This window comes from Bombus pascuorum, chromosome 8, assembly GCF_905332965.1.
Source record: "Bombus pascuorum chromosome 8, iyBomPasc1.1, whole genome shotgun sequence".
Lineage (NCBI taxonomy): Eukaryota > Metazoa > Arthropoda > Insecta > Hymenoptera > Apidae > Bombus > Bombus pascuorum.
In genome coordinates this window covers 10,750,589-10,766,602 of record NC_083495.1, presented here as the reverse complement: position 1 = coordinate 10,766,602, position 16,014 = coordinate 10,750,589, and the positions used below count along the sequence as shown (strand labels likewise).

The 16,014-nt window shown below is 36.9% G+C and overlaps 1 protein-coding gene and 1 long non-coding RNA gene across 2 annotated transcripts in view; both read right to left on the bottom strand.

The window, feature by feature from the left end:
• The window catches only part of LOC132909782 (proteoglycan Cow), a 230,102-nt gene that overhangs the window by 211,029 nt on the left and 3,059 nt on the right, over positions 1-16,014 (bottom strand). The window lies entirely within an intron of this gene.
• On the bottom strand, positions 5,204-6,674 carry LOC132909599 (uncharacterized). Its single transcript, XR_009658566.1, has 2 exons — positions 5,844-6,674; positions 5,204-5,735 (listed from the first exon to the last, which is right to left on the bottom strand). It is a non-coding gene; the product is annotated as an uncharacterized LOC132909599 (long non-coding RNA).

Here is a 16,014-nt window from a genome sequence, read left to right as displayed (position 1 = left end):
TAATCATTTCTATCGTTAATCGTTTTTATCGCGTCAAACGTAAAACGCTAAAGGAAGATAGTTAAAGGATAAGCGCGTTAGTTGGGCGCGCTTGATTGTTAAAAACACCGAAAATCCAAGATGGAATGGATATTAAATCGAAGATCATACCTTTGCACGGTATAAACTTCGATTGACGAAGGTTTTCACAGAACAATGGTTCATAAAAGCTTGCACAATGGAATATACAAATTGACGTTGATTTCCATGACAAAAGAAATTCTCACTTTTGTTCCCTTATACGATAGGAGTTTCTGTAATATCGGACTATCACGTTCGTATTAAATTCCTGGATGTATTATATCTTTCTATCTCGTCTTCAATTTATAAATTATTGGGTTAGCAACTAAGTGATTGCAGATTTTGTCAATACCACCTAATGACAATAAAAGCGATGTAATCGTGTTAATAACAAAGTTTTCGTAATTATTGTCATAATAAAAATTTTATCGGGCGTGTGGAGATTGTTAGCACCGAGTGATAAAGAAATATATACGCACTTAAATTTAAGTTTAAAATTGCAAGAATGCACGATACAAAATATCCAAAGTATAATACCTGCTATAATATTAAGATTCCATTTGTTCAATCAAGTTTATAAAAATACCGATGAAATCACGTGTCTGCTACCTAAAAACCACAGAAATCGGTGTCTTCGTCGAACAAATCTTTGGAAATTTAGAAAAGCATCGGTCTAGCGACGATACGGATCGCGAAGACAAAGAAACCGGGTGAAATTTTGACATCGGAAGTACCGGCGGCAATTTAAGGGTTGTCGGCCCGTTGAACAGCCACGCGGCGAATAAAAGCAACCACGTGCACCTGACACATTCGAGATTCCCTCCACTTACCGTACCATCGCGAACTCCTCTCTCTCTCTCTCTCTCTCTCTCTCTCTCTCTCTCTCTCTCTCTCTCTCTCTCTCTCTCTCTCTCTCTCTCTCTCTCGAGGTTTCAAAGATTTACCTAGTACGGAGATGGTTTACGGATTTCGCCAAGCTACCTAATAATCTACCGATAATCTCCGACGATCTCGAGTGAATGGGAATTTAGCGAGATATTGGATCGCTGCTTCATTTTACAGAACAATGGCACTTAGGTCTTGTTTTTTATTCTAGAAATTCGGACGAGAGTTAGGTTGCATTAGGTTAATCCTCAACTAAAGACACCTGGATTTTTAGCATTTTTTATTTATATTACCTTTGTGTAACGTAACGATACGATATTTTTACAATACGATTTTTATCATAAACGTGTAATTTCCCAAGTAATTACTTATCGAGTAATTTTATTTCTCAATTTGCTATATTATAGAAATTAAATATTGGAATATTGGAGCTATTTTTAAACAGTATATATTCATGAAACTTTCTAAACCATAGAACATCATGTAGCTTGAAAATTACGTACTTTTGTACGTATACCTGTATTTCTTGACTCTTGATTTATTTAGCTGATGTTATACCTTATATTATATGGAGAAAAATTTTCTAGTCGCTTTTATATTTAGTGGTTGCATGCCTGCTCGCCCATTTATTCCTGAATAGTTTTTGCGGATACTCGGTTCCTTTAAAGTCTGTGCGAAAAACAAATTTGCAATATCACCGGTACACGGAGCAAGAAGTGACCTATGAATATGTCTATTTGGCCCGTTCGCGGTTACACGAGGCCATAAAGTAGACGTTGAATACGATGTCGAGTAAAAATTCCTCCAATAAAATAACCAAAAAAGCGGCTTTTCTGACTAAAATACTCGAACAGGCATAAAGAACTCCCAAGTGCATAAATTCCATGCATGTGAAACGAGAGGACGTTATGCACTTTTCAAAGAAACTAGCACTGTGTGCACGTGTGTGCGTACATCTCTGTGTGTGCAGATATTCTTTGGCCTTTCTAAAAAAAAAGGCCAAGGTAAAATGCATCATTTTTCAAAGCGATGATCATCGGTAAATACAGATTTTTATTAATACTGATTTAATAGAAATTTAATTTATACTTAATCGTGTAAATTTTTGTTCTTTTAAGTTGACAATTAAATTTTGGGTAGGAAAATTAATTTATTCTAATAGGACAATTTTTTCGAATTTCTTCGTTGGTCGATGTTCTTTAATAATTTTTTCAAACGTTACGACGTTGCAATTTTGCTGGTACTTTTCTAAAAATCGTATCCACTTTTGTTTCTAGCCAGAAAAGAGTAGTCGTGGGAAACCTAGCGTTCGAAAACTGGTTCCACATTTTTGGTTCTTTATGGGTTTGTCCACAAATAAAGAAACGTTCTACAACTCCTAATCCTCTTTCTACTTCTCGTAATCTCCCGATCGGAAAGAATCTCTTTCCAATGGAAACATTCCCAGGAAACAGACCGATCCTAACCTCTACTCTCTCGAAACTACAAATTCGATAAAAAAGAAAAAAGGAAAGGGAACGACATGGAAATCTCGCGAAGATCCAGCGAAATTTTGTAATATTTATTTCGTTAAATGTAAAAATCTCTGAAACGTTATTCATAAGCTTCATATACAGGGAAACACATGCCACGAAAACATTGGTGCGAGTTCAACGAGCGTGATCGAATTAAGAAGACGTCAAAGACAAGGATCTCGCTTTGAAAATGCTAAAGTCGCTTCTCTTACGTACTCAAATAACTCTACAAATCATCGTATCTTCTCAAAACGAAGGAAACCTCGAAAAATAATAAAACGTTCAAAGTAATTCCAGTGTAAAGTACAAAATCGCTCTTCGCTTCTTCTATATATCTCGAGCAATTTAAGTAGATACCATCAAGGTAGCTTAGGGAAAATATAGAAAATTAAAGAGAAGCTAATATACAAATGAGAAAATCTTTCTTCAGTAACGCAACATGACATCGTACCTTCCTTGAGAAATGTTTGAAAAGGACTCCTTTTCAACGGTCTTATTCGTAACGCGGTACAAATAATAATAATAAATATCTAAATTAGAAAATTCAAAAGAAGAATCGTTAAATAAATGAAAATAGCTTTTTCCCTGAGAATTTTTAAAAACAGACAACGATAGCCGGAAGCATCCATTGCTAACATCCTTAACGTACCGATAATAAGTCAAATCGAAACTTACGACAAAATTACTCCAAACGAGAAACGCTTCTCCCTGAGAATTTTTAAAGTTTAAAGACGAAGAACAATCGGCTGATAAGATACACCTAACATGCTAATAATCAGAAAGAAATTAAAGAGAAAATCTTTTCTCTGAAAATTACCAAAAAAAAAAGAGAGAACAAAAGGACCCTTTCCTTAACAAAAATTACAACGCGCTATTATGATAAGCATAGTAAAAGATGAAGAACAATCGGCTGATAAGATACATCTAACATGCTAATAATCAGAAAGAAATTAAAGAGAAAATCTTTTCTCTGAAAATTACCAAAAAAAAAAAAAGAGAGAACAAAAGGACCCTTTCCTTAACAAAAATTACAACGCGCTATTATGATAAGCATAGTAAAAGATGAAGAACAATCGGCTGATAAGATACACCTAACATGCTAATAATCAGAAAGAAATTAAAGAGAAAATCTTTTCTCTGAAAATTACCAAAAAAAAAAGAGAGAGAACAAAAGGACCCTTTCCTTAACAAAAATTACAACGCGCTATTATGATAAGCATAGTAAAAGATTAAAGCGAAGATATGCTAAGTAAGTGAACCTTCCGTTCGCGACACAGCAAAATTTTTATCCTAAGAGATGTTAAAAGCGGAAAGCAATCGACAGAGAAGCCCATTTCAGTGAAAATTATTCATAACCTCGGTAATAACAAGTTAAGCGACCGGAGTTGTGGTTAAGCGAAGATCTTGAAATATGCAGGGCGTGGACATGGCCTAGCAAATGCGCGAATCGTAGCGACAAACAAAAGCGATAATTGAAAACGCGTGGACACGGGGGATAATTAAAGGATGACAGACGGCTGAGTCATTTGATGATACCCACGCGGGATAGAAGAACGCGCGTGAGAACGAATCGCGGATTACGACACTCGGCCGAGGCTTTAACGACTATTAAAAACGAACTTCGGAGAAAGGATTATGGGCTGGATTACCAGCATCTCTCTAGTATAAATACTGACCTAAATACAGTGTACTGTTCGCTTGATATTTTTCGAAAAATCACGAGCTAACGAGATCGATTAGAAACAATGGGATTCTTCATGTCGCTAGTGACATTGGGTTATGAAATGTAAGGTTTATTCGCGTTTAAACTGCTGATAGATTTAAGGAGAATATTCGCCTTGTGATTTCTTATGTCTCTGGCTCATCTTCGTATTTCTTAAAAAATTCTCTAGCTTTATTAATAATTGATAAAACTTCTTAAGTTGTTCCTTCAAGTTTTTTCGCTTTTTATGGATCGCCTATGGTCGTGTCGCGAGTTTTAATGAAAAACATATCTGATAAATGCAGAGAAACCTTCGGAGATCTTAAGAAGGCGAAGCTGCATTTAAAACTGACTACTAAGGATTCCAACTGCGTCTCGTAAGTAGAATCTACATTAATAAACAACGTTGCCTGTTTAAACATCTTCTGCAATCCTACAGTCGTTTCAAGTACATGCAATCCTAAAGTTCCTCAATTTTTTAACAAAATACTATCGTCAAAGATATTGCATGCTACATAAAAAATAGAAATGTAACGCTTTAACTTTTTTTATTGCTAAGTGAAAGTACTTCTCGTTAAAACATACTGTTATCAAAAAAAAAGTTTCAGCAATTGAAAATAACATTTTAATGATATTCATTAAAAACTACACAAACGAGAGTGAAACAAGGTCATGGCGATCTAGATCTCACGAATACTAAACGTCGACGGCAGTAATCTGATTAACACGTATGAAACACCTATATACATACACAAGGAATAGGCGGCGTTTTAGTTTCTCGTCGTTGCGTCAGGGAATTTAAATAGAACCGATAACTGACCCGATGTTAGGGCACAAAGAATATCCGAGATAAAATGGCCAGTGGCTAATTAATTTAAGAAAAATGGTTACGAGAAGTTGGCGACAAATAAAGCAATACAAATGCAAATTATCTAGAAAGAGGGTGAGAGAGAAAGAGAGAGAGAGAGAGGCGAGATAGCACATCCAGATTGCTCGAAATATTTTTCACAGATTGAACCTGTACTCGTTGTTTTTTATACACTTTTTCTGTTTCGTTTTTTTATTTCTTCTCTTTTTTGTTTTTTTTTTTTTGTTTTTTTTTCTTTCTTTTTTTTTTTTTTAATTTCCACGGCCGAAAACCTCTTTTTCCGCCGCACGAACGCCCCGAGACGAAATAAATCCAACGACCTACATAAAACAAAATCTCGTTCGACCCGGTAGTGACTCATTGCAACTTTGCGTGGAAAGAAAATAAAAAAGAAATTAGAGAAAAGAGGAATAAATAAATAAATGAATAAATAAATAAGGTTAATGAAACGAGCGTATCGAATCACAGATACAACACCTGTTCCCTGGTTAACGAGCTATAATTTTGACAAAGAGAATCAGCAGTCCTGCCTGGCCATCGCATCCCATCAATTCGTTTATCATTTTCTACATACCGAGAGATACGCATAGAAAATCTTAATTTTTGGCTAAGCCTTCTTCGGTCGAGTCAACGTGATTAATATTTTATTAATTTTCTGACTCTTTTGCTACTTGGTCGTAAAAAGGAATATTTGAACGTGAAATAGCTGGAGAAGAGAATAATCTGATCGATTCGAAAATATAAACCTTTGGAAAGCAGATGACAGAGATCCACGGTGTTCTTCAAAAAGCAGAGAATAATATTAGTTTGAGACTCTCAGATTAGTTTAACTTAATTAATATTACTCTGCGTGACTCTCTTTAATTGGAATTTATTCTTAAATATTCAAGAAGGTGATAAAATCAAGTAAAAAGTTCTAACAAATAGAATTGGTCTTCCGTGTAATGAACTCTACAATTGCTCTTCTACAAAAAACAAAAACTTATCGTGTTTTTCACCCATGTTCTACGTATGACCTAAAACATTGTTCTACGTTGAATAATAAATTTAGAAACAAAAAAAAAAAAAAAAAAATAAAAGCTTAGTAAAAGCGTGTTACAAAAAGTTCATATTTAGAAGCATTTAATTACGTAGCTTCACTGGGAAACTCGGATTTTATGTAGCCGGAGTTAGATTATAGTTGGAATAAAGTATGAGAAGTACACAGCGTTCAACACAATATCCCTGCAAGCTTCTAAAACCCTGCACCTTACACATTTCGCGCATAACCACATAGCCTGCTCCCTACTCATATGCAAATCAATAATCCTGTCAGCTCACACGCGCAAAAAGTAACTGCAAACCCTATCAATCCACCTTTCATCCACTCCGTACAATCTCCTCTATCATACGCCATACACTCCAACTCATTCCAAACCGATGACACAATAAGTAAGTAGGTACATCATATATTGTCTAATGCAAACGATGACGCATACGTGTCTAAGGAATAAATCGACATTAATGTCCAAGGAACTATCCAGGAGATGACATTATAAATACAAACAAGAAGTAATAGAGAAATGTTTGTAAAAATGAAAGTAACAATTGATTTAATGTTAACTCATTCGAAGATCTACTGCGAGCTAGTTAGAGCTATACTTTTATTAATTTCTTGATTTTTACGTGACACGGCGAATTTTTTAGAAGCGCAAGTATAACTTTCTGAAAATAGACGATTTTATGAATAGAAATACTTGTTTGTCAGTAAAAAGGTGGAATATATACCTTGTGCCTAATATTCAAACTTTACATATTACCATGTGAAACGTTTAAACTTTACAATCATATGTTAAATATTTGAATTTCCCAAAGATCGTAATTAAAAAAAAAAACCTAATCAGCCCTATTTAACGACGAATAAGAAATTGAAAATTCTGTCAAAAGAGACGCGATACGATAATAACTTTGCTGCTCAGATATCCAAATCCTTCGAGCATCGATAACGTCGTAAGTAGAAAAAGAGAAAAAGTAGCAAATTTTCTCTAAACTGCCATTGCTGTCGCGTAAATCTCTATCATAGATCCTCTCTAACTTACTCGACCAGCGTGGAATTGAAAAACACTTCAGAATGAACAACAGTTGAAAGTGTCCAAAAAGATCGGCCGATTTTTCTAGTAAGAGCTTGGCCTCGAACGAACCGATCTTCCTAGCCGATCGTCAAAATGGAATTAAAGAATGAAGCAAGAAGCAGACAAACAAGCCTTTAAAAAACGAGATCAGGGAGAATGCGCGCAAACCAAGAAGGATCGTGTTCGCCACGCCTTCCCCGGAGCAGTTTCGCGCAGCCATAAACAATAAGCTCGCGAAGCGATCGGCAAAGCCGGATTGCAAGGTGAATGGATGTGACACCGAAGGAGGAGAGTTGGCAAATGCTGCCAAAGGTGTCGGTCGGCATTCCTCGCGTTCCTGCCACCTGCAACGTTCGAGCCGATTTGCTCCACCTGTCTTTGCTGCATTGCACCAGAACGCAATGCACACAAAGCCCTGGCTTTCATAGTCGATGATCGTCCAACGGGTTTACGATTTCTCCTGACGCATACGAGACTCGCTTTACTCGCGGAAAAGCCAAGTGCTGAGCACCCGCGACCTGAAATTTTTTAATCCCATGGTCGTCGATGCAAATACGTGGAACCGAGCCTGTAACCGGCGAGATATTTTTTGCAAGAGGCGAGAAATTTGGAGCGAATGTACGGGCTTACAGGATTAGGGTAATTTTGAAGGTTTAACTTCTGAAGAGATGGTTTTCGGCTATTTAATACTCTGAAGGGTGGATTTTGCAGTGCTTGATATACCAAAGAGTAGATCTTCAGATTTTACAGATAACAGATTTCCGATCTTTGGAAATTTCGTATTCTAAAAAGTTTTGGTTGTCCGTAAACAGAAAAGTAAGTTCTTCGATATCTCGTATCTTAAGAAAAATGCAAATTTCTAAATAATTATATTTTCTATGCCGAGTAGTGTGAAAGATAAGCGTCTGGGAGTTTACGAATAACAGCACATAGAAAATATGTAAACGAAAAAACGAAAAAGGTTAGAGGTTAGAAAATGCGTGTAAACGATATTAACAAAAGGTTTGAGAATGAAGTTTAAATGGGGAACGATTCTCGAATCGATCGCTATTGTGTCGACGATAAAACGTTTCGTGTCAACTTGTTCGGTGTAACGTTTTAAACGCTTCGAGTACTGTCAGATTTCATTTTACAGAACACGAATTGTAAAATGGCCAACAGAATCCTCCATCTGACATCAATCAACGATATCGTTCTTTTTTATTATCCTTCACGTGTACACCTCTGCTTAAATCAATCGTTCAATCCACTGTGTTAACTAAATTAAAAAAGAACTAAATTCACGCACAGCCCGTTACCATAATAGAATCGAGTCATATTTGAATCACAAATTACGTGGAAAACACAAAATAGTCGTAAAATACAAACTCCATGCGAACATTTTATTACCAAAGTAGCAAGCAGTTAACTCTAATACGCAGACACGTGTAGAAGATCATAAAGCCAAGGAGTAAAACCTCAACCTCAAACAAAATTCTAAATCCTTTCAACCCTCCGTAACAACAAACGAAATTATCTGAATTAACATCCAAGAAGCAAGAACCGTGAGAGAATAAGCACGCAAACGCATAAACCACCGAAGACTGTGCTATACTCCTTTGCAGTCCCCGAGAGACAAACTACAGGTAGCAAAACTTAAGTCACAAGCGTGGTTTGCTTGCGACTTCCGGTGGATGCCGCGGCCAATTACCGTGCACCGGTGGCAAGAAAATTGTATAGAAACGAAATTCTCCGAGATATTTCGTAGCATTCGGCGCCACTTTATCCCTCGCTAAGAGGTTTATAAAAGCTTTCATGCTAGTTACATCTCGCGCAAGTTTAGTACTCGCGACCTTTAACTCTTTCACTATGGATACATCCTCATAGATCGTTCCTTTCCAACGCGAAAACAACTAGGATTCTTACACGCCTATGGAACAATTTCAAGGTACTAGAATACATAGAACGCACATAATATGCACAATTACCTATATAAAACATACGAAATATTTCACTCTTCGCGATTGTTGCCAATTATCGACTAAAGTGCAGATCAAACCGATCGGTCGATATCGTGTACCTCGAATGACTTAACGCTCAAGGTGGAGGTTTAATGGATCGAGTGTTAGAGTAATCCAGTACTGTATTTGAACTTGTATAACGTAAAGTATGACATTATGCACGGCGATGGTAAGATCTTGCTGGGCGTGAAGTATTTCACTTGTACGGTACGATGTCTGATGATAAACTGTCCTCTTACATTGCTGATTCTTTCTACCAGCCGTTGGGTTTCGTCTGACCCTGTTCCGGCTGGTCCTTTCCCGGGGTCTTTTACCTGACCTCGGAGTCATTAGGTTTACGGAATATATTTCGGAATTTCCTAAAGAAGGGAATGGACCTATCCGTGCCATAAACGGCCACTCAAAATTCCGAACAGCGATATTAAATAAACAGAAGAAATCTCCATTAATTCCGTTAATTATATTTATAAAGATACAAATTTCCATCGGCATTCAATTTAATGTAATAAAGATAACAATGTTCGTTATACACCAAGAATTAATTGTCAGTATGTACCTTCAAAACATTTAATTCTAAAACACGTTTTTAGAACGGCGTTCATCTGAAATACGCGTATAGAAAATCAAAAACTCGAAGATAGAAACCATGTAAATATGATAAACTAATGGCTTAGAGCTAACTATCGCTAACGCTTCAACAGAGTCGAAAACGAAGATCTCGCGCTTCTCTAGCCGCTTGATTCCCTTCGCGAATAAATTCGACTTTATGAGCACCTTGGTACGCGTAACGGAGCGACCTATAAAGGGCGTATTCACGTTTTCAAAGAGCGTGTGTGTTCGTCATAAATACCCAGCAGAACCGGTATTCGAATTACGCGGATGCGAGGATGCGGCCGCGATGCTTCGAAATTTATGAAAAGCGTATTGAGTTTTTAAAGGGTTCTTAATGACCCTTTTACCCCTGTAAAACTGTCGGACTATCCTCTACCACCGTTCTAATTTTTCCTCTTCTTTTATTTTTCTTTTTTTTTCCTTACTTTGACTCCTCTTTTTTGTCTCTTGTCTTCGTTAGAGTATGCTTTGCTCTTATCTGAAGTAAAGCAAATGAAACAACGAAGCGTCTGGATGCTGACTCTCGGAATTTTACGTCAAGCAGAGATTAGCGACTAATCAATGGGAAAAGGGGAAAGGCGGTTTTCTAGACTCGAGATGGTCGTGAAAAATGCTCGGACATTTGGAGAGCTGGAAGAGATTTGTCAAAGATCGTTGTTTAAATATACGAATAATTTAATCTACACCTCGCTTAATATTTTTGGTGGCTGTTAAACGTGGTAATTTATTGTTAAATGAACGATACCTTCGGAAGTTGAAATAGCGCAATTAAAATTCTAATTTTCACTTCAATAAAATTTTATCTCGCACCATAATGATCTTCAATCCTCTCAAGATATATATATATATAACTATCGTCTCAAAAATGTTCAATCTGAACTAAAATCAAATTCCACCGCAGAAACACAGTTCTCCTTTGTCCGACGATAATCCACGATAGAATCCACGCGCATAATGAAATATTACACAACTAGATAAAACGATCGATCTTTGAATTTTATTTTGATCACCCAACGTTTAACTGTTACTATTTAATTAAAGGAATAAATCCGTGAAGATAAAACATAACGTTTAACTGGATTAGTCAATTACAAAGATACATAAATCCATAAAAACTACCTCGCTTCTCTAATTCGTGACTACGTGAAACAAGAATAAATAGGAAACTACAGGGTCCTCGAACCGCGCGATGATAACCTAACGTATAGTATAGCCATTCAGATTTCAAATAGCAGACAACCGAGAGGGGTTGTAAAGGAAAAGGGGCTTGGAACACGAAACACACTCGGTCGAGTAGCTTCCAGGACAAAGGAGATAATCGAGTGATCTCGAGTGGGTCCGTGACTATACAGGGAGAGACAGAAGCGCGGAAAACATGCGAGAAATGTATGCGTTGCAACGAGAACTCGCGTGACAAAGTCGAACACCGGGGGTTGCTGCGCAGGGTGGAAATATCCACGGACAGGAACGTTTCAATCTCTTCAACGTTGTTCGGCCGTGAAAGTTCAAGGTTCGCGGCTGAATAAACGTGCAAATAACAGTAATTATGGAAATCGTGCCCGGGGAAGGTTACACGATGGAATTATCTTCTTCTTTCATCTGGATGGAACGCGCTATCAATTTTAGTAGTCGCAGAGATGTTGAACTTTCGATGGATATTTTGAGTGTCGAGGAAATTATACAACCAAGGAAAACATAGAACGTTTCGTCATTTAAGAACAAAGGAAGCTTCAAATCTCTTCGATCCATTAAACAGTGAATAATACGTACAGAAAGAAATTATTGAACAATTACAAATGGAATATTGCTTTGTCGAAATACGTAAAACATATTCAAATGATAGATACCTAACATCGCTGAAAAGAGAAATTCTATGATTCCAAAAAAAAGAAAAAAAAAAATACAAATATTTTGTCATAAACCACCAAACGCGAAACATTGTTATACAACATCCTGTGCAAAGCAGAGTTGCAAGTATAAATAAACTGGAAAAATTGCAGGATGGTAACGAAGTAAAGTTGCAATTGCCTCGATCAAATATGCATCATTCGATATCTATTATTATTATTATTACGTTCTCGTGACGGTGGCGTTGTTCGTGTCATAAAGTATGAACGAGGGGAACAAGAGACATTACTACTGCGACCAGAGAGGGGGTGGCTGGGGTAAGTAGTAATTTATGAGGAACAATAGGTCGTGAAAAAGAGCGGGTGCAACCGGTATGCTCGTTTACCTTCGCGCCACTAGGTCACACGGTATTCTCTCTCCTCGTGACGATCGATACGAGGAATTCTTTTCCATTACGCCACAGGATAATCGATTTTCTCTCCGATACGATGAAAAGCGTCTGATATATACGTGTGTGTGACTATAAACCGCATCCCACCAAGAAACAGAGAGAAAGCAGAAAGCAAAGAGAAGATGAAGAGAGAGAGAGAGAGAGAGATTGTGGTTCGCGACAAGGCTGCGGCTCGATTATTGAAATTACAAAACGGGAGTAGCACGATCCGCAATAACGTGGCTTTAATGAACGTCGTTTCGTAGCATGCTCGGTGAAGGCAGACTTCTGCCGCCCGTCTTTCGTATAATGGAACACCTGTTCACGTGGATCGTGCATGATTCCAATCGTCTATCTTTAACCTACAATTCCCATAAGCACCTACTGTAAAATAAGGAAATTGATAGTTTATAGGCCCTAATTTACGCTAGTTCCTGCTTTACTATATATTTCTGTACGTTTGTAATCGATCGATAGGGTGCTTCATTTTGTTTATTCTCGGTGGTATAATTTTAAAGATACTGTACTAATTGTTTTGCAACATATTCATGGCATAGTGTGTTAGGGTATGTTAAAATTATGTCAACAGTTAAGTGGAAGATATTTACCGAAAATTGATAAATATTTGCCATACGTGGAATATTTTATTTTCAGCTGAATTTTCAACTTGTCGTTCATCGTCATACGCAATGGGAAAATATGAACATTTAATATAATTGGAAATATCTTGTATGATTTTGTTTAAACGATAAACCTTCTAGTTGTATAAGTATTTTCCTAAATTACGAAGAAATGTCCACGCAGGATATTTCAAATTCCTGAGAAATGCTGAATCACGCAGTCCATTACGAACCTCGGCTACAGATATCGAATGGCGAGAAATTAATTAGAAACAATCGTATATACACAGTGTGTCGCTGTCAGTAAATATTAATTTTATATTAATAATTCCTAATTCTTGATTTACAATTTCCGTGTCAATCCTGATATCTTGAAAAAAATCCTAAAAAAAAAAGTAGAAATACTGAAATTTTAATACAAGTACTTATCATTTTCTTTTCCACTTAACATTTTTCCAAAACGCTTGCTTCTCCATACAGAACGTGTTAATGTCACGATAATGATAAGAGGATCTTGAAATTTTCACTCGACTTTTAATCTCCACTTTCAGTCGAGTGTTAAACTTCCGAGCTTTTGTTTCCAGCGCCAAGAAAATGTAAGTGCCGCAAAAAGAGGCGAATAAAAATTGAATTGCGATTCCGCCCGGATGTTCGATTCTACTTCCATTTTCAACCGAGTCCGACAAGTTGCGAGTGCAAGAACAAAAGAGAAGTAAGTTTCCGCTTGAGTACGTCGGAATATCGAGGCAATCGTTATCGAATCAAGCCTGATCGATTGGCTTCGGTCACGGTAAATAAATGATAATCGTAATTCGCATCGAGAAGTTCCTTCGAAGCAGCAGGGGGGACGGAGAGCAAAGTTACCATTTCTGATATGCGATCGATTCTGCTGCGCATCATGTCGTAGCCAACGATAAAATTGAAGGGCCCGCGATAAAAACAACTCTTCTTCATATCTGTCTCTTTCCACACGATATTCGTCTTTAATATCTCTGTTCGATAAATCTTAATTTTCTTTAGTGAAATATTCATCGTTTAAATATTCATTGCGCGATTGCTGTGAGTGTATCTGTAATTATATCATAGAAGAACTATGTTTGATTGAATCATCAAGTTGCAGAACCTTGACGAAGGTTGCAGAAACTTGCAGAAATCTTTTATGAATATATTATGCGCTGTACGAAGCGATTTTGAAATTTCATTACCACTGTAATGAAACTCGACTATCGTAGTTACGTATTAATAAAATTTCGAACAAATCTGAAGATATAAGATAGAAACCCAAATATATTTCGCAAAAATCAAAAAGTGTTCAAACAGGCAATTATCAATTATGATCATATTCGACATTCATCGTATTCATGTTGTATGCTAATTTTTTACTAAATATATGTGTGCAATAAATATCTTGTCATTCCCATATACATTTTCAAATTGGTTTCAAAAAATTTGACCGATGTAATCATGACAATGGTGTCGTACTACAATCCTAATAAAATTTGTAAATGTCTTATATATAACACATAAAATGGACATAAGTGTTTTCTATGACAAGTTCTCGAATAAGTTCGCGAGTATATTTCTAATAGTCTGGTAATCGATGACCGTGTGAAAAAAAAACGTGATTCGTATGTTCACCCCTTTCGAAACGAGACTGCAAACAAACGATCGTGCGGAGAAATTACGATCGTGGATTGATCGTGTAAAAACGTCGACGAAAACGAGGGTTAATTTATACAAATTGGCTGAGCAAAAAAAGGACGGGGGAAAAATCGCTCGAATAAACTTGCTAGTGAATCGACAAACACGATGAAATACAGACTTCTTCTAATTAGAGACCAGGGTTGTTCCAACCAGTTACGCTTTAGCCAGTGTATTGTCTGAATAAACAGAAACGAAATTTGTATCAGCATAATTAGCTGGATCATAGATATCTGTATCTATCTGTGTGTTGGTACAATCGTTAAAGAATTGTTGCGATTCAGCCAAACAACTAATTTGGCAAAGAGTGCTCTGCTGTGTAAGTAGTGGATGGGTCTAGTTTTACGTATTCTCTTTTCAAGAATTTTTATATTTATCCGTCATTGCAATTTAGTTTTAACTTTACATCTAATTACGTGAAAATTTAATACCTCAAAATTTTAATGAAAATAATTAAAATCGTTTGTAACAAAATACAAGTGACAACACATCTTCTATAAGATATAGGTCTAGGTATTTTAGTAGTATAATATATGGAAGCTCGAGTTAAAAAAAAATCACTAGTTAATATAATCAGCTATGCATAAGAAATAAATATTCTAAAAGATAGTTTATTGCACGACCTGCCAAGTATGATAATAGATACCTTGAAAACATTTAGAAACATATTTAAAAACGAAATTCGTATCTCTCAAAATTACCCAAAATCCAAAAGCAATCAACCTTAATTATCCTAAATTATTAGATAATTAATTTTATCTTCCAATAAATACCTAATGCTCACGATAAACTTAACCATTCAGAAGCTATATCGATCGATTCCATAAATTGCAGACTAAATTGCAAGAGAAGCTTGATACACATTTCAAAAGTTAGGATAAATAAATTTACAGAAATAAATCAGTTGTTTGCGAAGAAGTCCTATACCAATTACGTTTCTAAATAAAGTAATTGTGAAATTCACAAGAAATAAGTCGCAAGTTGATCGATGTGATTTCTGAGAGGTTCGAACAATCAAAAAATACCTAACTCTAATAACCGACTGCTTTATATAGCATTCTGCAGCATTCCCACGAACGGAAATGCAGTATTTGCCCGCCTAACGTGGAAAACGCGAGTTGCTCGCGAGGTAACGAGGGGGAAGCAACGGGGGGAAAAAACGCAATTATCGTGAAAGCGAGGCGTTATTGGTAAGTGGTTCAACAGTTTCTCACGGAGGGCAGGCGATGCGTGACGCGTGTTGGCGCGCGCGTTGCTCGCGAGTCGAAAAATGGCGATGCGGATTGTAAAGAAGAAAAGATAAGAGGGTCAAGTGTCGGTGGGTGGTGCATACAGCCAGCACCGGGTACAGAGAGTTATAACGTTATAGCAATGGGAAAAATTGGGGCAGAGCCACGCCGTTGAAAACGCCGCTTCAGAAATTTAAAGTGCGCGCGATATTAAGCTCGCGCGCGCAATGAAACGAACCTTTTTCGGATCTGAGGCTCAACAACAATAACGCTAACTGGCCCAGTCCCGCGGAAAGATAAATGCACACGTGCAGTCTCTGTTCCTGACCTTGTTTTCCAATTCCTTCGAGTTGCGGATATTAAACAATGACCGCGCAACACGAAACGATCCTGCGAATGTGTCCACGTGTCTTGGAGTGTTTACACTTTGAAAC